This window comes from Cavia porcellus, unplaced genomic scaffold (genome assembly GCF_034190915.1).
Source record: "Cavia porcellus strain 051 isolate PalLab524CR breed Dunkin Hartley unplaced genomic scaffold, mCavPor4.1 scaffold_42, whole genome shotgun sequence".
Lineage (NCBI taxonomy): Eukaryota > Metazoa > Chordata > Mammalia > Rodentia > Caviidae > Cavia > Cavia porcellus.
The window spans coordinates 7961998-7985678 of record NW_026947525.1 but is presented as its reverse complement, the minus strand read 5'-3'; the positions used below and the strand labels follow the sequence as shown (position 1 = coordinate 7985678).

At 41.9% G+C, this 23681-nt stretch overlaps 1 long non-coding RNA gene across 1 annotated transcript in view; it reads right to left on the bottom strand.

Moving 5' to 3' along the window:
- LOC101787067 (uncharacterized) overlaps window positions 1–13329 on the bottom strand; it is a 30997-nt gene extending 17668 nt beyond the window's left edge. The window contains exons 1-2 of the long non-coding RNA XR_216035.4: window positions 13093–13329; window positions 9648–9713 (exon numbers count right to left, since the gene is read on the bottom strand). This is a non-coding gene — a long non-coding RNA (uncharacterized LOC101787067). The remainder of the gene's footprint in view (window positions 1–9647; window positions 9714–13092) is intronic.
- Window positions 13330–23681: the final 10352 nt, after the last annotated feature.

Genomic DNA, 23681 nt, shown 5'->3' with positions numbered 1-23681 from the left:
CATACAATTAGGAATGAAAAGGGAAAAATCACAACAGATCCTGCAAAACTTCAAAAGATCATCAATGCCTACATTGAGAATCGTTAATGAGATACAAAATGTCTGGAAAAGACATGGATAGATTCCTAGATACACATTAATTATCCCAGCTGAATCAAGAAAATATACAAATTCTAAATAGCCCAATTTCATCCCATGAAATTCAATACTATTAATAATAATAGTAACAAAAACTACCAACAAAAAAAATCCAGGTCTTGATGGATTCATTGCTGACTACTATAAGAAATTTAGAGCAGATCTAATGCTACTACTCCACAAGCTTTTTAATGAAACTGAAAGTGAAGCCTTTCCAGAAGCAAAAGTTACCCTGATACCTAAACCAGAAAAGGATCCAAACAAATCTGACAACTACAGGCAAATCTGCTTAATGAACATAGATACAAAAACCCTCAGTAAGATACTGGCAAACAGAATGCATCAATTCATCAACCAGATTATACATTGCATGCAAGTAGAATTCATCCCAGGATACAGGGATGATGCAATATGCAAGTCACATTAACAGAACCAGAGGCAACAACCACATCACCATCTTGATAGATGCAAAAAACCCATTTGACAAAGCCTAACACCCATCTGTGACAAAAACCTTAAAGAAAACTAAAATACAAAGTCCATTGGTTGAGATATAGCTCAGCAGCACAGCACCTGCCTGGCAAGCATGAGGTCATGAGTTCAATTCCAAGTATATATAAAAAAAAGTAAATCCAAATCTATTGGAAGCCTTCTATGACAAACCAATAGTCCACATCATATGAGATGTTCAAACACTGCAAGCTTTCACTTCAGGAAAAGACAAGGATGCCCATTATCACAACACCTATTCAATATAGTTCTGTAAACATTAGTCAGATCAACTAGACAAGTAAAAGAAACAACAGGAATAAGGTAAGAAAGGAAGTTAAACGTCACTATTCATGGATGACATGATTCTCTACATAGAAGACTCCTAAGCTCCACCAAAAGACTTCTAGATTTAACAAACAAATTCAAAAGTGTATCTGGGTACAAAGTCAAAACTCAAAAATTAATAGCATGCTTGTATACAAATAACACTGATAAGAGGAGAATCGGGGGAAACACCTTGCATGACAGCATCACAACAAGTGAAATGCTTTGTGATGGGTTCTACTTGTGCGAGACTCTGTCAGGCTCAGTAGGATACCTGCCCAACATGGCACTGACCCCTAAAACAACAGCACCTCTCACCCACACTAACTCCTCTTCAAGTCTTCTGGTCCCAAAACAATACACCATCTGCCTCCCTTTCATGTGCACCACAGGTCCTCCAATCCCCCTCCCCAACATGGTCCCCTCAGGTAGTCTCCACCCCTTTTGCCTAAAAGTCCTGCAGCCCTCTGCCAGCCTGATGACCTATCCACCCACAGTCTCCACCTTTGTCCCTATCCCAGAAGGGCAACTCCTCAGCTTTGTTTCCTCTGAGGTTCCTTGCAAACTCCAGCAGCCCCCGTGCCAGAAAAAAAAGGTTTTCTTTTATCTCTGTCTTTGTTTCTCAACTGCACCAAAAAACCTAATACTTTGGAATTGATCTAACTGAGGAAATATTTGAGGCAAAATCAATATTGTACAAAGGACCGTATTTCCTAAACCATTACAAAAGTTTAATGCAATCTCAATCAAACTACCAGTAGAGTAATTTAAGTACTAGAGAAAACAATCCTAAAATTCATTTGTAACCCAAAGGGACCTAGAATACAGAGCAAATTATGGAAAACAAATACAAGGCAGGAGGCATCACAACCATCAACAGGAAATTATACTGCAGAACTATCATGATAAAAACATTACAGAACTGGAAAAACAGAACAAAACATACCCTTAGTCAATCTTTAAAAAAAAACACAGTAAGTCAATGCAAATAGAAATGGAAAAGGTAAAATTACAATTGAAGGCTGAGGATTTAGCTCAGTGGTGCAAGCGCCTGGTAAGCACAAGATCATGAGTTCGATCACTGGCATCCAATAACAAACGAACAAGAATTACAATGCACACTACTGAAAAACAGATTATTAGCAACTTTAAAACATGTACTCCAATAAATTGGGAGTACTCGAAGACGTGGATAGATTCCTAGATACATACAAATCACAAAAATTCAACCCAGAAGATACAAAAACCCTGAATAATTCAATAATAAACAACAAAATTGAAGAAGTAACTTGATTATTTTTTTTTTCATTGCTAGAACAAAATGCCCAACACCAAAAATGAAGGAATGCTTTATTTAGTTTACAGACTTTGGAGGTTTCAATCCATAATCAGTTGCTGCAAGGCAGGGTGGCATGGCATTGAGGCAACACTTCAAGGCAGCAGCCAAGGCAAAAAAGAAAAGCCTCTTTTCCTGCTTTATATTGTATTCAGGCTACTCTCCCAACCCCTAAGGCAGATGCAGCGCTGACAATGTCTTTCTGCCCTTGCCTTGCACAGGATGAGGCTATTTACAAAGTAAGAAACCTGCTCCCTGCTGAGTCTCTCAGTAAAACTTTTAAACTTCTCAAGTTGACACAATGTATCAATCAAAACAAGCAGTATAAGAAAACCTACAAATTAAGAAAAGCTCAATACTTGATGGATTTGCTACTGAATTCTGCAAAAAGGAAAATCTAATGTCAATATTCTGCAGAATCTTTAATGAAACTGAAAAGGAAGGAGTACTATTAAAAAGATTACTAGAAGCTAGCATAACCCTGATTCTCAAACCAGACAGCAACCCCCCAATTAAAAGAGAGCTCCACCCATATCTCCTTAATCAACACCAACACAAAAATCATCAACAAGATACTTGCAAACAAAGTGCAACAAATCATCCAAAAGTCATACATTAGCTGGATATGATGTAATCTTAGCTCTCACATGAGGACTGCCATGATTTTGATGCCAGGCTACACTACAAAGTGAATTGAGCTCAGCCTGAACTGTGAACTGCATAGCAAGACCATGTCTCAAAACAAAACAAAACAAGGGGAAAAAAAGAGAAAAATCAAATACTTAGGAATTAATGAACCCAGAAAGTAAAAGACCTCTACAATAATATAGTACTCTGAAAAATGTTGAAGATGACATCAGAAAATGCAAAGATATTCCCTGTACTTGATAGGACCAATATTGTCAAAATGGATAGACTTTCAAGACTGATATAAACATTTAATGCAGTACCAAAAAAATGCGAATTGTGTTCCTCAAAGAACTAAAGAAAACAATTTGAAAACTCCTATGGAACCAGAAGACATCAAAAATAGCAAAAACCCATGTGTGTCAAGAGCAAAGCCAGAGGCATCCGGGACCTAGATTCCAAGCTACAGTACATAGATACCAGGATGAACAGAAAGACCTGGTGCTGGCACAAAACCAGCATGTGAGTTTGTGCAGGGGAACAGAGGATGCAAAACAATCCCAGGCATATTAGCCATCAGATCTTTGACAAAAGTCATAAAAGTCCATACACTAGAGTTTGCATAGCCTCTTTAACAACAATGCTGGGAAAACTGGCTATAAACAGGATCAAAAACACACACAGGGTATAATACAGCATTTTCAAACATATGATGCTAAAAAAATTGGCTGTATACATACAGAAAACTAAATTCAGAAATATACCTCTCTCCATGCACTATCAGAGAAGTCAAAATGAAGCTAAGATCTAAATGTTAACATGTGAACTATCGACTAGAAACTAAAACAGGTGTAACTCTTGGAGACATAATGCATAGGCAAGCACATTCCAAACAACATTATGACTACACAAGACATAACACCAGCAATCAACAAATGCAATTACATCAAATTGAAAAGTTTCTGCACAACAGGAAAGAAAAATCTATGGAATGTGGAAGAGAATTTGGACAGACAAATATCTAAAATATTTCAAGAACTAAAATAAATTAGATTCTCACTCAGTAAAAGACCTAGTCATGAAATATGCAACTGAAATGAATACACACTTTTCAAAACAAGTACATATGGTTTAAAACTCACTTCTCTGGCCATTAGAGAAATGGAGTTTGAAAGAACATGGAGATTCCTTCTCACTCCAATGAGTGGCTGTCACATTAGTGGAAAATAAGGAAACCCTTCTGCATTACTGATGTGGATTCAAACTAGTACAGGCACAATGCAAATCAGTATGGCACTGTCTCAAAAACACTAACAATAACAAATTACATCTGAGCCAGCTATTTTCACATTAGATATCTTCCCCAAAGAGTTGAACACATTGTGTAACCATGCAATATACACACTCATGCTTACCACAAACCAAATAATAATACCTAAAACATGGCTGTGGCCCGTATGTCCATCAACAGATGAAACCACAAAGAAAATGTGGTTATTTATGTTCTGTAGAGTACTACTGTTCTAAAAATGGGTATATGTGAATCATCTGTAAGAGAAAAATCCATCCAGCTTAAACCATATTAATTGGCATAAATCACACTCACAAGCTGAGATAAGGCACAGTGTTTCATATATGAGCAAGTACAGAGAAACTGAAGAAGAGAATAAAAGAGGAAACAGGGAGGCGGATCCTCTATAGACGGGTAGGGGACGAGAGATGCAGTGAGGAAGGCAGAGTGGGAGGGGAATGGATGAAGAAAGAGGAGCTAAGAGCATGGACCCACTCCCCACATAAGTGCAACCATTGTGGGCTGAGGTCATTACTAACACAGCATTTTTCAATGTTCAAGAAAAGCACCTATTTTTTGGTTCCAGGGATCAAACTCATGACCTTGTGCTTACCAGGCAGGCACTTGTACCACTGAGCTAAACCCACGGCCCTATAAATTTTTTTAAAATAAGAGTAAAGGACTTAAACTATCTATTTTTCTTTGCATTTTCAATCAATCACCTATCATGCTAGAAATTTTTTCTTAAAATGCGGTGTTGGAATGACAGGGACCCTGTGCTTCTCACTGTTGCTGGAGGGACAAGGTTCAAGGCCAGCTTCCCAGCAGCACGTCTGGCCACATACATGAGAGTAACAAAACTTTGTTTTGTGAACATCTGGATTACAAGAAAAACAAAAGCTTGTCACTGCGCACAGCCTGTCCCCTCTTTTCTTTCTCTCTTTTTTTTGAGGGGGGGAGTTCTGGGGATTGAACTCATGACATTGCACTCACCAAGCAGACACTTATGTCACTGGGCTGAACCCCAGCACTCTCTATCCTCATTTCCAGCCCCTTGTCCTGCACTCACAAGCAGCCACTTGTGCAAGATTGGGCCAGTCTTATCCAAATAAGCAGACTGTTTAACCTTATCTGAGTGTCATCTGACTCTCAAAACACCCCAGAGAGAAGCAGGACTACTTTGGTCTCTGCTCCTGTCTGAGAATCTGGGCAGAGCTCTCCAGGGTCAAATTCCTCATCTGAGGTCACCAATAAATTATGGCAGAGAAGCAACCAAAAGCCACTCACTTTAGAGCAATAAATTTCAAAATGTCTTTTTTTTTGAGTCAGGACCTCAGAATGTACTCTAGTCTAATCTAGAAATTGCCCTGTCACACAGGCTGTCCCTGAGCTTGTGTTCACCTGTCTCAGCCTGCTGTGTGCTAGAATGACAGCTATGCATTTCACACTGGTTGGAAACATACTTCTTTAAACAAAATATGCAAGATCTGTGATCTAAGATACTGAACATACCTAGATGACTGCCTGTGAGTAACCGTAAAACCAGAGATTAAAAAGTGTCAGGGGGGGCTGGGGATTTAGTTCAGTGGCATAAGCGCCTGCCTTGCAAGCAGGCAGTTGTGAGTTCGATCCCTGGTACCGATAAAAAGGAAAAAGGCAAAAAAAAAAAGTGTCAGTGAAGACCAAGGAAAAGGGATCCTCACACTTTGTTGCTGGGAATATAAAACTGCAGAGTCACTTTGGAAACCACACTGGCAGATCCTCAATATAAATACAGTCATGCCACAGCCCCAAAATTCTATCTTAGGTTTATATCCAAACTGAAGACATATTTTCTACACAAAACCTGAATATGAATTTGAGCCTATCATCAGCAGCATTACTGACAACAGCCCCAAAGTGGAAACAACCCAAACAAATCTTCAGCAATTCATAAAATGTTTCATTAAAAATGCTATACTACCATGAGTAGGCGTGCAGTGTTACTAGGTGTCATAGCGCGAGCCTAGAGTCCCAGCCATTTGGGAAGCTGAGGAAGGGGCTGACCTAAGGCAGGACTCCATCTCAAAATAAAAGTTAAACAGGGCTGTTATGGATTTAAAACGAGTGGTCAGCTTAACACCAGCTGAACTAAATCAGCGTGGTGCTGAGTGCAGATGGCCACCTGAGAAAAAAAGAGCACAGCACTGTGAGCTCTCCTGTGCTGCAGTTGGGAGCAATTGTTCTCCTGGAGGAGCCTGTCATGCAGGCTTCCCCATATGAATCCAGCCACAGTCAGCAGGGGAGCTTGGGACCTTGTCACTGAGAGTGGCTGCGGTTCAGTTTGGGGGAGCTCTGGACCCTACACTGTGCATCACTGCCTGGGTCCAGAGGGGAAGATGTGTGTTTAATCTCCAGGAGAGCTGGCTTTCTGATATGAACTCAACTGTTCTCATCATCAGAGGACCTAAGGACCTCATTGTCACTGAGGAGGACTGGGGTGCTTCTGGGGGAGCCCTGGTCCTTGTTTTAAGCATTGCTTCTTAACTCACATGTAGAACCCTCAGCTTACTGGCACAGATCCTTCACGGCACTGGCATAGTTTCTGGCTTCCACTGCTGACCTTGGGAGCTTCCTGGTGTAGATCCATGAAACAGACTTCCATGAGACACTGTCATGGGCTCTAGGTCTTCAGCTGGACACATTCAGGATACTGCCATGGGATTCCAGGCCTTGGCTCGATTTTCTAGGTCTTTAGTGTTTTGGACAGATTCCTGGCCCTTTCTTGTATTTAATTCTGGGTGACCATCATGAAATAATATAAATTCTGTGTCCTGTATGTAATCGTTCTCCTTGCAATCCCTGACTACAAGGGCTGGGGGCCAGGTTGGTGATACATGCTTGTAATCCCAGTAATGAGGGAGGACAAAGCAAGAAGACCACAAGTTCCAGGCCTACCACAGATATTTAGCAAGGCCATGTCTCAAAAAATAAAAGGGAAAAATATTGGGATACTATTTAATAGTCGAGTGTCCTTAGATTAAATCCCCAGTATTGTCAAAAATATTTTTGGAGCCAGTTGTGGTGGCACATGCCAGTAATACCGGCATACAGGAGGCTGAGGCAGGAAGATCATTGCAAGTTTGAGACCACCTTGGACTACAAAGTGAACTCAAGGCCAGCCTGATCTGCAGAGTGAGACCCTTTCTCAAAAAGAAAAAACAATTTTTTTTTCTGAAGAAGGAATGTAGTACTTACTCACTCATGCCCTGAGACACATGAATCTTGAGAAGAGTTTACCATTGAAGAAGCCAGACACAAAAGATCTACTCTATGAGCAATTGATATGAAATGTTTAGTGATCAAATCCATAGAGACACAAAGTAAAATAACAGCTTCTAAGAGGTGGAGGTTAGGAGGGGCTGGCATTTCTTCCAGTGTAAAGAAAATGCTTTGCAATGCTCAAGGTCATGATGTACAGTTCAGTAACCATAATTAAAAAATGGTCAAAATTATACTATAAATCTACTGTGATAACAGAGCATGGTATTGACTAAAAACAGACCTGAAGATTAATGGAACAGATTAGAAGAAACCAAAACAGAGAGACTAAGCCAACTTATCATTTAGAAATGGACCAAACTCATTCACTGGAAGAAAGACAGCCTCCTTAATAAAATAAAAGGTGCTGGAAAAACTGGCTCAGCACATGCTGAAGATTAAAAATGGACCCATGTCTTTCACTGTGCACTAAGCTAAAACCAGAGTAGATCAAAGATCTTAATATTAAAACAGAAACATTAAATCTGCTGGTAGACAAAGTAAGTAAAAGCCTTAAACACTGTGGTGCAGGTAGACTTTATGAACAAAACAACAATTGCACAGGAACTACCAAAAAGAATCAACAACTGGGATCTCTATTACAAAGTTTCATTCTATTACAAAGTTTTTGCACAGCAGGAGAAACCACCAACAGAGTGAAGAGATTTTCTCCCATGATATGGGAGAAAATGCTTGCCAGGTATAGCTCAGACAAAGGATGACCACTGAGAACATAGAACAACAACAACAAAAAAATCCATCCTCCTATATGTAAAGACCCAATCCAAGAATAGGGATCTGAGATGAATACACACTTCTCAGGTGAAGAAATAGAAACAACAAAAAAATATATATATGATGAAATGTTCAACATCATGAGTCATTTCAGACATATAAATTAAAAAAAACACTGTGATTCCACCTCACCCCAGAAATAATGGCTATTATCAAGAAATCAAGCAATGACAAATGCTGGAGGGGTGGTGGGGAAAAAGGAACCCTTCTCCACTGTTGGTGGGAATGCAGACTGGCACAACCACTGTGAAAATCAGTGTGGAGAATCCTCAAAAAATTAGGACTACAGGTACCACTGGACCCAGCTATTCCCCTTCTGAGTATCTTTCCAAAAGAATTAAAAACATCATATCACATTGATATATGTGCACCCATGTTTACAGCAGCACAATTTGTAATAGCTAGAACTTGGACACAATCTAAATGCTCACTGACTGAGGAATGGATAAAAAAAGTTGTGGTGCTTTTACACACTGAGTACTATTCAGACATAAAGAAGAATAAACTAGAGCCTTTTAAAGGTAAATGGATGTAATTTGAGGCCACACTCCTAAGTAAACTAAATTAAGACTCATATGTAAACACTGCATACACTGTATTGTCTCACTACTGTGAGCTGAAAAAAACAACATCTATGTGTGTGTGTGTGTGTGTGTGTGTGTGTGTGTGTGTAGTTAAGATACTTACAGTGCTGATTTCTCTGAGCGCATTAAAGAGAAAGATCTGTGCTGGCATTGTTTGGACAATTGAATGTAGATATCTTGTGCTCTAGGTTAATGAATTGGGGATCACAATGCACAATATATGTCCATTGTTTCCCTGATTGATGCATTTTGAATTTTTTTTCTCTTTAAAATAAAATGGATTAAAAATAAAATAAATTGAATTTTTAAAAAAGTAACCAGTGTGTATTTTCGAATGGAAAATGTTGAACATGTTATGCTGTATGAATTATTTCCCATCCCCAAAATTATTTCACTCCAGAAATAAAAAGCCATTCAGACAGAGGCCCTAGACCCATGCTTATGCTTTATCAGAACCTCAACATCTCTGAAACTCCCCCAGCCTGTATTCATGGTGGACAACTGAATCCTCCCCTTACTCAATCATGGCCTTGCAGTGAAGGAAGGTTCCTAACCCAACTCCAGTCCCTAGTGCAGAGCATGCAACATTTCAAGCTGCTGTACTGCTAATTTCCAGGGATGATGATGCAGTAGAGAGGCCTGGATAAATTTCTGGCCAGGTGCATGCTGAGCTGCTAGCAGCAAGGCTCACACAAGTGGGACACACAGGCCAGACCCATGCTGGTACAGAGCTGCTACAGGACGGCAGTTGGCAACTCACCTCTCCCCACCTCTGGCTTCTCTTTTATGGATGGAAACCCTGGTGTTCACAAGTGGACTATGCAGCCTGGAAAACAGGAAATACAAGCCTTTATCTGATGAATGCAAACCATCCTGCTCTTCATTCACAAACATGCAATTCATTCACTCAGCATCTGGTAGGACAGTACAGAAAACACTAATTTCCTATATTTTTGGAGTTCACACTATGGTTAGGGAGATAAACTATAAACAAGATGATATAATATTGTGTTCAGTTTTACAAATGAAATAAAAGGTGGCGTAACAGTCAGAGACAAGATGCCATGGCATAAGTGTCTGCCTGGCAAGTACAAGGCTGTGAGTTCAATTCCCAGTACCCCAAAATAAATAAATAAATAAAGTATGAGAGACAGAGGCTGGAAGAGGCAGAGAATATTTTTATTAAGGGCTGTCAGGCTTTTTCAAGGCAACACAACAGAAATGATTAGAGATAGGGATCAAGCTAGAGAGAACAGCATTTCCTACAGTAGAGGGAGCTATGATCCCAGGCAACTGACATGGAAATGCATACTCTCCTGAGAGCAGGGTCCCTAAATACAATGAGCACACAGCAGTGGCCATGGACGTGCCAAAGGCAGAAGGTGGCAACACTGAGGACCCTGTGCTCAACTGAACCGAACAAACCAGGGACAAACGGAGGTGTAGGTGTGCAGAAGAGGGAGTAAGAGGAAGATTTCAGGCAGGAATCCCAGGGTGGCCTGTCACAGCAGTTAACTAGGACATCTGCTGTGCTGCCCTTTCTGGTGGCTGCTGCTGCCCTCACCAACAAGGCTGAAATCTTCATCAAGTGCACTGCCCCTGAATTCACCACAGCTCAACACACTGAGAGCTATACTTTCTGTCTGTGGAATAGCATTTTCAAAGCACTCCCCTTTATTACCATGGTATCTGCTGTATCCTCAATATGCTTTTACTAAAATGTTTAATGAAACCCAAAACAATTAAATATCATTCTATCTTGAAATTTGGAAGAAGCAACACAGGTTCGTTCAGCCTGTCTGAACCCCCCCCACACACACACACAAACTTACAGCTGAAGCCTTAAAGGCCTATCTTCAGGTTTCCATTAGTGACTCTACCCAAGTTGTACATTTCTGTGTCTGCCTTTGACTGAGTTGTCAGAATCCAATTCCTCAGTCTTTGCAAACAGCACTCCAAGTCAGTCTGCCATTGGTGATCCAGACCTGAGGAAAGCAAGCAGAAGGACTTTGGAGATGCCTCTCACCTCTAATGCTGTTGGCAATTTCCAGGTGCTCCCGCTATTTCAGAACAAGCATGCAAAGAGCTTTACTCTGCAGGAGACAAGCCACATGAACACAGGACGTGACTCCCCCTAATCTTCAGGGGCAATGACCTTCCTGGGAGACAGATGAGTGGGGCAGGGTTGGAAGAAGGACTACCAACAGCACTGAGCTCAGCCTGTATCATAGCACAATGGGTTCTTCAAGAAACCAGGGATCTCATCTTTTGACAAGCTATGCACTCACCTAAACCACATTATGTGCTGTGGTACATCCACATTGTATTTGTTGTATATATTTGTACTGTCTCCTTTTAATTTATTTGTTTATCCAGCACTAAGGATCAATCCCAGAGTCTAGTGCCTGCTAGGCAATCATTCTACAATTGACCTATACCCTGAGTCCTGTATTTATATTGTCACTGAATGAAGAATTGAAAAGGGATAAATAAAAGGACTGTTTCACCAAATGTAATGTGTGAGATTTCTTTATATCTTGATTCAAGCAAAATCAACAAGGAAGATATCATAATGAAACTCAAATGCCAAATGTCAGTTTTTCACATGTAGTACTTGTTTCATTGATTTTTCAGAATGACCTTTTTCTCTATAGACACAAGTTGATTGTCATCATGCAGGCCCAAGGCGGTGATGCTGGCTAGGAGTAACTGCTAATGCTTCTCCCAGGCAGGGGTAGACACACAAACACACAGGAATAGCCAGCAGAGGCAGCTGGAGCTCCAGTAACATGGGGACTGGAGACCCAGAAAGCCTTGGCGCAGACCTGGGCCTGCCACTGCTACTGAAGACAGAAACACAGGACTTGGGCAAGCCACTTGGCCCACTAAACCTGTTTTTTTTTTCTATGAAAAACGAGTAGCATCCCTCCAGTGGGAGCTCACACGATGCCACACAGACCCTTTAAAGTCCTGGAACATAGAAAGTGGTCAAGCACCAATAGTGAAGGTGGTGACCCAGAGCTGAGGAGGCAAAGCAGAAGGGCCCATAGCTCAGAGCCACTGCAGGCACAGCACTGCTGCTCTTCATGGAGCCCAGCTCTGGCCTGGATGGGAGCAGAATTGACCCTGCTGGAGGGTCAGAAATCTGTGACTGGGGCAGAATACTAGGAATGCTTATTAAAAATAATAGTATGGGGGACCTAAACAAAGACGCTTATGGAACTTCCATCAGAAATCGGCAAACTCTTTCTATGAATGATCAGACAGATTTAGCCAGCTTTCCGAACGACCAGATGTGTCCCTCACTTGAACTCTGCCACTGAAACATGAAAGCAAATGTGAGCCAGCGGTAAAAACCTAGGATTCTAATAAAGCCGTATTTCAAAAACCAGGCGGCAGGTTTGATTTGACCCATTCATGCAATAACACTGGGCAAAAAAGTGACTGTGAAAATAACGATTAAGCTAATAGAAGACAAGAAAGAAAAAGATAACAGAGCAGAGTGTATCAATAGTTACACGATAGGCTTAAGTCAAACTTGAATCTAAAAGCACATTAAAACCATATTACTAGGGGCTGGGGATTTAGCTCAGCGGCATAAGCACTGCCTTGCAAGCAGGCAGCCGTGAGTTCGATCCCCGATACCGGTAAAAAGACAAAAAAAAAAAAAAAAAAAAAAACCAAAAAACATATTACTAATTGAAAAGCAGAGATTATCACAATGGATCAAAAAAAAATCCCTGCAATATCAACTATTCTGCAACATGAAATACTTTATGTGTAACTTTTACCTTAAACCCTTTATTTGAAACGGTTTTAGTGTTAGGCAATGCTACAATGAGCTTCTAACAGTACCTGTGACCACAAATAAAACACAAAGAACTCAAAGTAAGACACTGATATTTGCACAGTATTACTACATAAAAGAATTCATGAGGGTTTCATCTGTTCGCCCATTAATGACCTTTTCCTATTCCAGAGCCAACCTGGGACCCCACATATCTTTACTTGTGAGGTTCCCTAAACCTCCCCCAAGCGCTAACTCTTCTTTCCTCATCTTTGGATAGAGCATCTGTCGGTCTGTTTGCTTTCTTTAGAACTGTGATGGATGGCCCACAGGACCTCTGTGACCTAAAGAAAGAGCACTGGGTGATAATGCTCAAGTGTGCAGCCAGAGAGCAGGGGTCGCGCGGCTCTGGAGTTACCTTCTCCATGTCGCTCGGGATGAGTTCCTCGGAGGAAGCCTGGAGGGCATCGGCTCGCTGAAAAGTCCACCGCAGCGTAACACGCTTGTGTCAGCACCATCTCGAAAGAAAAGAACGCAAAGCCACCTAGAAATCTTTTTTGTGCACACAGCAAATATACTTGTTCAGTCTTTCTTTGTCGGTCTTCCACGTGGCCCTTGCCTGCACCATCTGATGATGTCACTGTCTGCGCCGTGGCGACGCAACAGCTCCAGTGCGCCTGCGCAGCGTCATTATTCTGGGGGTCTTAGGGGGCGGGACCACTGCTGCTGTCTTCCCAGATTTAGACTCTGGGTGGCGCCAGCCTCTCACACATCTCTTGTTGAGACCCCAAACTTAAGTGAATAGGAAAAATGTGGCACAGATACACAGTTCCAGATGTGGCTCTGGTGGCACAAGTCTGGGATCCCAGCCATTGCGGGGGCTGTGAAGCAGGAGCAGAGTATGCTTGAGGCTGGCCTGGACTATATAATGAGACACTCTGAAAACACAAACAAACAACCAGCACATACACAAACCTGAACAAAAACATGCTGCAGTGGAGGCAGGTGTGGGGCGTGGGAGAGCGCCAGGGGTTCAGCACTTGCATAGCATAAGCAAGGCTTTGCTTTTCATCTTCAGTGCTACTAAAACACAAACAAAATAACTAGCAAAAGGCAATGAGATTTATCACAGTGGACTGCAAATCTGTCTCTATATTGTGTGCTTTGTCATTTCTAACTTGAGTGCTTCTGAGGAGGCCCCAGAGTGTGTGTACATCAGAAGAATGAAGTGTGGTAAACTCTCCCCTCTCCCTGAGTTTTTGCATGATGTACATGCAGCTGAATAAGCCTGGACATTTAGCACAGAGAATGACTCCTCTTAATTCCTAAAGCTTGGATTTATTTGAATCCATGTTTGTTTCAAGGTGCAATGTATAGAAAGTAATTAAGTTAAATTCATTTGTAAAGCTAAAAGCACTTTTGTTTGCAAAAAAATTTACTTAATAGGCTTTTCTCTTTTTCTAAACACTCAGTATTTTCTTAGCAGCCAGGTTATCCTGTGTGAGCTACTGGCAGCCTTTTCAGCACCAGCCCACACAAGGCACACAACCATGTTCTCATGCTGCCCACACAGAGGGGTCAAACACCTGGATTTCAATTTTAGGATAGAGGGAAGCACAAAGAGAAAACACCACAAGTTTGCAGAGCACAACATTAGGCTACACAAGTGAATTAAGGGTGATACATAGTGGTTTCATATTTTCACAGACAACACCAAATGTTAGAAGAGAAATGACGAAAGCAATCAAAATTCAGTAGTTTTTCTGGAAAACTGATTTTCAATTTAAGATCCACACTTACCTAAATTGTCTACCCAACTGAACAAAAGGCACTTTCCTGCACAAAATGGTTTTGTGATTCCCTGTCTTGTGTGTTTCATATCTCAGGAAACACTGAAGTCTATGTTCTACTGAAGCTAAAAGTGCACCAGGGAGAAGAAGCACCACCAAGAGCAGGTCCAACACACAAAGAGGGCAAGAAAACCCAAGGACAATTCCTGCTTCCCAGTCATAGAGAACAAGCAGGTGAAATCTGAAAGATTCAAAAATTGTCTGTGAGTGTATTAAGTCAGAGTTAACTAGAGAAACAGATATAACACAAGATACAAAACAGTACAAGAAATTACAAGAATGGCTTACAATGATCAGCCACAACATTGAATAAGGAAGCATGCAAAAGATGTCTGCACAGCAGAAGTTTAAGGGTCTAGCCCATGGTCTGGAGCTTACTGCTGTGTCCCATGCAAGTCTGTATCAGGAGGCTGATGCCTCTATGATGGAGCACAGAAGAATCAACGATGGAGGTGGAAGACTCTATGACAAGGCTGGGGAGTCCTAGGCTGAGCCAAACAGAAGCCAGGAGATGATGATGTCTGAGCTGAAAAATGAAGACTGGAACTCCTCCTAGAAGCAGCAACCAGTCTCTCCTCATTTGCCTATTTTATGTATGCAGGATGTTATAAACTAGGGACCCTGACCCCTGCTGAATCACATAGTTATTAAGTTCCAAACTTTTCAAATGCTGAAACACTTGTGAAGCCTCTAGACTTCTCAAGTTGACATTGAGTATAAACCATAACAAGTGAGGAAGGTGGAGCGCCAGGTATCTGCAGTCGCCCACAAATGTTATTGGATCATATGTTTCATCAGTGACCATCAGGGCCTTCAAAGGTGCTAATGATCAGCTGAGACCAAACACTGGGGCCATAAGTTATGACAACCCATATGACAAGAATGTCGATGCTGAAGTTGGATATTTTGTTTTCCTTGATCTTCACAGGCTATATATGACAATAAAATGCAAAGCTGGATTGCTTCCTTTTTTCTGAGAAGCACAGTCCCTGCTTCTTCTGAGAGAAGAATAAGTCAGGCATATCCTTGACTCCTGCAGAGCACCAAGTGTCCAGTGTGTGTACATAGAATGGATGTCAAAGTATCAAGTCTGCAGAAACTGGAAACAGTCACTGTGAGGACTTAGCTCAACTGTCACCTGCCAGTGAAGGCGTCCTTGGCTAGGACGCCTTTAATGACAGCCACTCCCACCCCAGTTGTCCCTCAGCCTGGCCCACCTCAGTGCACTCATGGATCCAGTTCCTGTCTGCAGTTGTCAGTTTCTGCTGTGGCTCCCATCTCTCCTAGAGAAAACATCCTCAACCCGGCCCCAAACCCTGTGAGATCTGGCTGGGGCCCTTGCCACCCCAGTCTTCCCATGAATCCCACCCTGAGCACAGTGCTGAGGGCTCCACTTCCCCTGCTGTTTCACCTCTGGCCACAAACTGACCTGTCCTCTTCCCAGAACACATAGGGAGAGGCTGGCAATTACACATGGGGACACTGAGGATACACAGTACATTTTTGCTTCTGCAAAAATGAGTGCTATCCCAAAGGAGAGAGCTAACAAGGTCTCTCCAGGTGCCCAGCACACAGGCTACAGCTACAGCTAAACAACCACAGGGGCACAGAACCTCCCCGGTATCCCCCACTGTGCATGTGGGTCCAAGTCAGGACCTCCTCACTACCTACTGGGTAGATTCCCACTCACTTACTAATTCATTCACTATCTATTTACCTCCTATTGGGGCTGGTTCCTAGCCAGTGACGACTCAGGGGCTAAAGTTCTTCACAAGTCACCTCATCTGTGCATTTCCCACAGCTTCCACCTGCAAAGAGGGCAAAATTAAATTACATGGGGGCCCTCAGTTGCTGGGTATGCTGGTGCCCACCTGGAATCCCAGCACTCGGGAGGCTGAGGTAGGGAGAGTTTAAGGCCAGCCTGGGCTGCATAGTGAGACCCTGCCTTAAAAAATAAAAGATAAAATAAAAAGGAACCTCTCAGTTTTTTAAATCATTACAGTACTAAACTTCATAGCCTAATAACAGAGAAAACACATTTTCAGGTACACAGAGCAAAATATTTATGAAAACCAACTACATGCTAATGTACAAAAAAAGTAATAAATTCCATGCTGTCAAGTTCACACAAACATATTGTTTGCACTGTGCTGTAAAACTATAAATTAACTTGAAAGATGAAATATCCTCTCAGCCTGGATATGCTACTCAAGTCTAAATGACTGCCATGTCAAAATACTAATATTATCAAAAAATGCAGAATATGCCTAAAAGTTGTAATAGTGTACATTGCAATCCCTAGTTAATCACACACACAAAATAATAGCAAATGATAAGGAAAAATTGTTGAAATATGTGAAACTTTGAAATGATGTTACTTTGGAAAACTTCATTCCATTAAATTTGAAATCCTAGAAGAAGTTGATAATAGACCAAAATGTCCCTGGGAGACAAAGGTCAAACAGCAGCATATTTCAGGAATACAAGAATGATTTATGAGAAGAAATCTATTGAAATTATCAATATGAAAAATCAAAACACAAAAGTCAATAGCATTATTGTATGCAAAAATGAATTCACTAGAAAATAAATTAAGAAAAAATACCATTGGCAGTAAATTCAAGAAAAATTTAACATGTATTTAATCTATGAAAGGAAGTAAAAGGCCTCTACAATCATAACCCCAATGCTATGAAAAAGAATCAAAGAGAACATCATAAAAAGGAAGGATATCCCCTGTTTTGGACAGGCAGAATGAATTTTGCTGAATTGGAAATATTACCAAAACTGATCTGTAGGTAATACAGTCGCAGACACACTGCATCTTCCACGGAACTAGTGAAACCATCTCACAAGTCAATTGAAACAGAAGAGACCTGGAGGAGTAAAAATAGTCCCAGACAGCAACTTCAAAGCAGGAGACAGCACAATCCAAGATTTCAAGTTACATTACAGAGCCACAGTGATTAAAAACAGCGTGGAACTGGCACAAAACAGGACACACCAAATCAGTGGGACCGAATGCAGGGAGCAGGGGTACCCCAGGCACATTCAGCCAGAAGCTTTGACCAAAAAGCTCAAAACCAGATTAACTCAGTGGAGGAAACAGGAGTAAATTCCATACAGTTGTGCCTTCTCCTGTATGAGTAACTAAGTCCAGGAATAAATACAATAAAATGGACAGAGGAAAGGAAACTACAAGGTAGTCTTCTAAAGAAGGAAAATTGGATGAAAGGAAGGTGAAAAGAATGGGGGGTCATTGAATTTAGGATGATAAAGATGTGTTAAATATATTTAAAAATTTTTCCCCAGAAGCTCATTATGACTTGTTACTAATGTGATGTCATACATACATTCCATACAATGCAGGGAAAAGGCATGAGTGAGGACAGGTTAGATTAGAATGCGTCCCCCAGATTCCTATTCTGGAGCTGATTTTCCAATGCAATAGTGTTAAGAGGAGAGGGCTTCCAGAGAAAGAGGTCTCATGGCTCCGATGAAGGTGTTCATGAAATAGTTTTGGGGAGTTGGTTTGCCTCCTTCCACTCCTTCTGCAGTGTTAACAGACAGCCTTCCTCCTCCTACAGCACATAGCAAAAAGCCACCACCCAGGAAGTAGAGGACTGGGCCCCACCAAACTCAGAGCCTGCCAGGTCCTTGATTCTAGGGGTCTTCTGATTCTGACCAGTAAAACTCTGTTTTGTATAAATCGCCAAGCTCACACAGTTTGTTACAGTAGCACTACCATCTTTATTTGTATTTAATGCTTTATTAGAGGTTCCTGCTAGTATCATATGGCTACAAACATAAGAATTGAGAAAGAAGAGTGTATTACTTTTTTTACTTCTCTCTGTCTTTTTGAGACAGGATTTTATTCTGTAGTTCAGGCTGGCCTTGAACTCACTGTGTCACCCAGGCTTGCCTCAAACTCACAGTAGTCCCCTCCTCAGCTGCTTATGTTATGAAATTACAAGTGCGCACCCCTATTGGGGCCTGACCTAGATTCTCAATCTCCCAAATGAGAGTACAGCCAAGGCTTAAATAAAATGAGACAAGTGGTATGATTTTAGGGCTCCAGGAGGGCTCAAGCCCTTTAGCTGAATTTGAGACTGAGGGCTAAGACAAAGACTTCTCTGGACCACCCATTTTTTATTAGGTCCAAAACAATGAGTGGGGGAACTGAGGAAAGGGCAGGCAAAGAGCAAGACCTTGGGAGTCCCTTCAAGGACATCTCCAAGTAATAAATCATGTCAATTTAGGAGAATCATCTTGTTTTCATGATGAATAGTAGGAGTGAGACTGGGAGTAATTCCTGCAGCTGCAGTCTCTCTCTACTTAATTGATGTTTGAGCCAAGTGTCCACAGCTATGGCCTTGTCATGCCTTTTGAGATATCTCTGGCTTCACAGGCCACTACAGGCCTCAACCCGGACCAGTGATTCATGAAGATTCACTTATTATGAATCAGCTCCTGTCATCAGGCAAGGGGTATAGGCCTAGGACAGACTCACAGATAAACACAGAAAGCCAAACAGTTAATCTGCTCGGAGCTGCCTCATAGTGGTCTCCAGCACACCACCATGCCCAGATATTTATTTGTTTATTTGTTTTTTGAGGCAGGCTCTCACTGTGTATGGTCTTGAACCCCCTGTGCAGTCCAGGCTGGTCTTGAAGAATGGATGAGTCATGAGTGAATGGTGCCGAATTGTGGGAGGAACATGGAGTCTGGAAACACAGAGGCTGGGCCTCCTTCGGCTCAGTGCTTCGGTCTCTGTAGGAAACCCCTTACCTTCTGTGAGCCTTCGCTTCTTTAAGATGGGTACAGGGTGCTGTCTACCTACAGAGTCCCGCTTTGCAGGGCCACGCAGAACAAAGTGCCAGTGTCTGCCATATCTCATCAGCCTCAGCCCCTGGACAGCCCATGGTGGCCAAGCAAGCAGTCCAAAAGTAGGAGGAGAAGAATTACTTCTAGTTTTGCTCTCCCTAAGGAGTGCACGGCCCAAGGAAGACATGGAGAGAAGTACAGGTTGGCGTGGCAGTGACTGCCCTCCCTTTTTGACATGTTTGACTACCTTAGTCAGGAGAGATAATTTTTCATTTTCCATAATGAATCTTTTGTGTTTCCTGATTATTTCATGGATACTTGTATTGTCTTTGTAAGCATTGCTTTTCCTCTTAATGCACTTTTTAGGTCTCAACTATCCTTTCTGTGCTCCATCTAACAGTTGATTTCTTATTTTGTCTTCATAATTTTTTTGGTACCAGGGATGGAACTCATGACCTTGCACTTGTCAGGCAGACACTTACGCCACTCAGCTAAATCTCCAGCCCTTGTCTTCATAATTTTTAAAGATCCATGTATTTACTGTTTGCATTTACATTTGTTTGGCTGTGTAAGTGCAGAGTGCGTGTGTGTTTGTACGTGGTGCTGCACAACGGTGCTGCATCCCTGGCTTGTCTTCTGCAGGTTTCCTGTGTGGTGTGAGGCTGTGCTCCTTGTGGTTGCCCAGACTGGCCTTGATCTCAGTCCATCTCCCTTTGCCTCTTTGGGTGTTTGCAACTGCAGATCCTGACAGCATTTCGGGCATCTTCATCCTTCATTACCACTTTTCTACATGGTACTGTGGACCGGGTGTGAACATTTGAGTACTGTGTGCAAACACCCTGACACTGAGTCACACTCCCACTACAGGTGACAGGCAGTGGACCTGCCTCCACCCACAGGCAGGCCCGGTTATCCTATAGTGAACACTTTTACTCAAAGAATAAGAGATGAAAAGTCCTTGCCAAAGCCTAGGCCCCAGGCAGTTGTGCAGCATGCTAAAGAGCGGCTCCAGGCATCAAGGCTGCAGTGATGGTAGAGGGAGAGAGACCCTGCTCCATGCCTGTGTGGGTCTTCAGCAGTGTCACACCACAGACTTTCCAGATGCGTGTCACTGCGGATGTTACGGGAGCAGTCACAGGGGCCAAACCCGTGTACTCTGCTGTGTAGATCTGATGGCCAGATCCCTGGAAGGACCTCACTTTCTCAGCACCTACTGGAGACTGAGACCCCCAGACAGGAGAGAGTGTCAATGGGGTGCAAATACACTGAACATAGGGAAGGAAAAGCGTCTATCCCACAGCACATTCCAGAAACATTTAACACCGCAGAACATCTGACTTCAAAGGGAACACCATCAACAGAAGGTCATTTCAAATGGATTTCACTCACAGGCTGAAGGGACACCCAAGCCAACAGAGGCCCAAATCTCAGAGATTTGGGAAAAATGGAAAGGGTGAGGCAAGGCAACACTTCCCAAGGCTCAAAATGCACTAGCAATCAGCTCCAAAGACTGGAATAGGTGGCATGTGGAATAACAAATTCAAAAGACATTATTAAGGGATCACTAAATCCCAAAAGAATACACAGAGCCAAGTAATAAATTTAAGGAGACAATAAAGGCAGGTTGTGGTGGCTATAGCCTGCAATTCCAGGTAGATTAACACAGAAGCATAGCAGTGAGTTAAAGGCCAACCTGGACTAGATAGTGAGACATTGTCTCAAAAAGCAAAGAGCCAGGAATTTAGCTGTGCAGCAAATGTACTTGTCTACAAGCACAAGGCCATGAGTTTGAGCCTCGGTACCACAAAAAAAAAAAAAAAAAAAAAAAAAACAAAGAAAGAAACAGAAAGCTCAAAATACTACAGACAGTGGAGGCTAAGAATGATGCATTCCATAAAAAAAAATTTTGAAAATGAGCCAAACAAAACAGTTGGAAATGTAAATCAAGTTAAATAGAACCTCAATAGAAAAACTTACCAATCGACTAGATGTGGCATAAGACAGACTTTCAGGGCCAGAGGACAGGGTAGATGGATCACAAGGTTGAGATGGTAGGAGACAAAGAAAGAAGCTATACATAAAACTTGAGATACTTCAGGGAAACAATTCAGAGACAAAATTTATGAGTTTTTTTTAATAAGAAAAGAGCTTAAAGACTAAAAGTACAAAAATCTATTCAGTAAACTAATAGCAGAAAAATCCACAAATTCTGAGTAGCGAAAAATTCACCAAACTGACATGACCAGAAAGGAACCTCCCACATCAAACTTTCATTCACACTTCCAGAGGAGAGTGCGGGGCAGGGGAGGGCCAAAGATGTAGGAAAGCTGGGGAGAGGCAGGGAAAGTGAAGAGGCTCACAGAGACATCTGGCAAATAATGAGTTAAATCCTTCCTAGAGAAAGAGTGGCTAAGAAAAACTGAGAGCTGGCCAGGCTCAGGTCCCTCCTTCCTCCATCTCCAATTTAACACAAAGGAAACAAGGTGGGGTGTGGCGTCTCCACTGTGGAAAACTCACTGTGCATAAAATATGCACTGACATCCTGGCACTCACACACCTGCATCTGACTGCATGTGTATTTTATTTTTCTCTCACCATATTAATACACAGAAATGCACATGTATCCTTTCTACTAATCCACACGTTAGTGTAACTCTGCTGCAGACCTCACAAGAGGAGCACCAGAGAACACAAAGACACCACAGTAGAGCTCATCCAAGAATGTGCATTCAGGCGGTGGCCAAACCAGGAGTCTCAGCCAGAGCAGTGGATCTAGGTATAACAGCCTCAAGGGGCATAGTCCCTTTGGTGGCATGGAGTGAGAGGGGCTGTGAATGAAGACCCCTAAGTTCTGGAGTGAGACACCCCACCTCACCACAATAACTTATCTCCTTACTTCTCTTTTCTTCCCAGGAAAGGAATTTTGTTTCTTCTTCTGTACTTATATCTCTAATTCTTCCATTGATGGGGGATTTCTTATGAACCCTAAATAAAATATTATTTCCTCAAGATATAACAAAGGGCTTGGTGTGGCCTGTGCCACTGTCCCTGCAAGGCCGGCAAATTCTCCATCTGCTCCTGGCAATGAGAAGAGATGGAGCCAGGAACAAAGGACTCCTGACCCAAAGCCAAGGCCTCCCGGTCCATGCAAGCCCACCACAGAGCTCTACGGGAGCTGCAAGGGTCCAGGGTGCTGTGTGTTTGCTTCTTAATAAACAAAAAGTAGGGGTTGAAGGCTAGCCACACTGTTGGATATATGTGGATATTGCTTGGTATTTTTAGTTAATTTGAACATAATACATAATGTTGTCTTATTAAATTCTTTAACTAATGTGCTATAAAAATTAAAAGCAAAAAAGTGAATACTGAACTGTTTGTAGGTCTCTCTTAAAGAACATTAAGCTCAAGAAATTGTTTTGTAAGAATCTTAATAGTGGGGCTGAGGATTTAGCTCAGCTGCATAAGTGCCTGCCTTGCAAGCAGGCAGTTGTGAGTTCGATCCCTGGTATTGATAAAAACAAAGAAGAATCTTAGTAGTATAAGTCTTTGGTAAAACTAGGAAAATGTGAAATTGTATCTTAAGTTTACTTTAAAGAGAAGGGAAAAATCTGTTTAAAGATACATGAATTTTGATCTAAAACTTCATACTCAAATCTTTCAAAATAAAACATTTTCAGCAATGGTTTGAAAGGTGCCTACTCTTTATTTGAAATGCTCAATAGCAGAATTGTGACAGATTCTCTCAGATTTTGGGAACCTTGACAATGCATAATAAGACATGTTGGGGTGTAGGGAGCCATGGAAGCTGACCTAGGGCATGAACCAGAGGTGATCCTACCAGAAAAAGAAGAGCGCCTGTGTCAGCCACGTGAAGAACTTGCTACAGCCCAGAAAAACACCAATCCCCTGGACAATCCAAGCAATGGGCTGCTGGGCAGAGGGGCTGAAGGTGCCATCATCCTTCCCAGTGTACAATAAACACGCTGCATTGGTTGAGCAGCACCTTTCCTCCCTTCAGGGGGTGAGGATCCCCCTGGCCCCAGCTTTGACTTTTATTTTTCTCATCCTCTCTTGGTCCTTAACCCCAAGAATCTCAGGAGCCACATTGGAGAGTGCATTAAAGTATGACACAGAATTCATTTGCACTTTGTGTACCTTGTGTATTTAGCCCAAAGTATTTTTATAAAATATTTTGAATGCAAAGGGAGATCAGGTATTACATTTTCCATTCAAGGCTTAAGGAATTCAAAAAGTTCTGGATTTTAAAGCATTTTTGATTTCTCATATGTGTGTAAACTTTGAATTAAATTTGGTAATTAAAATTTGGCTTTAA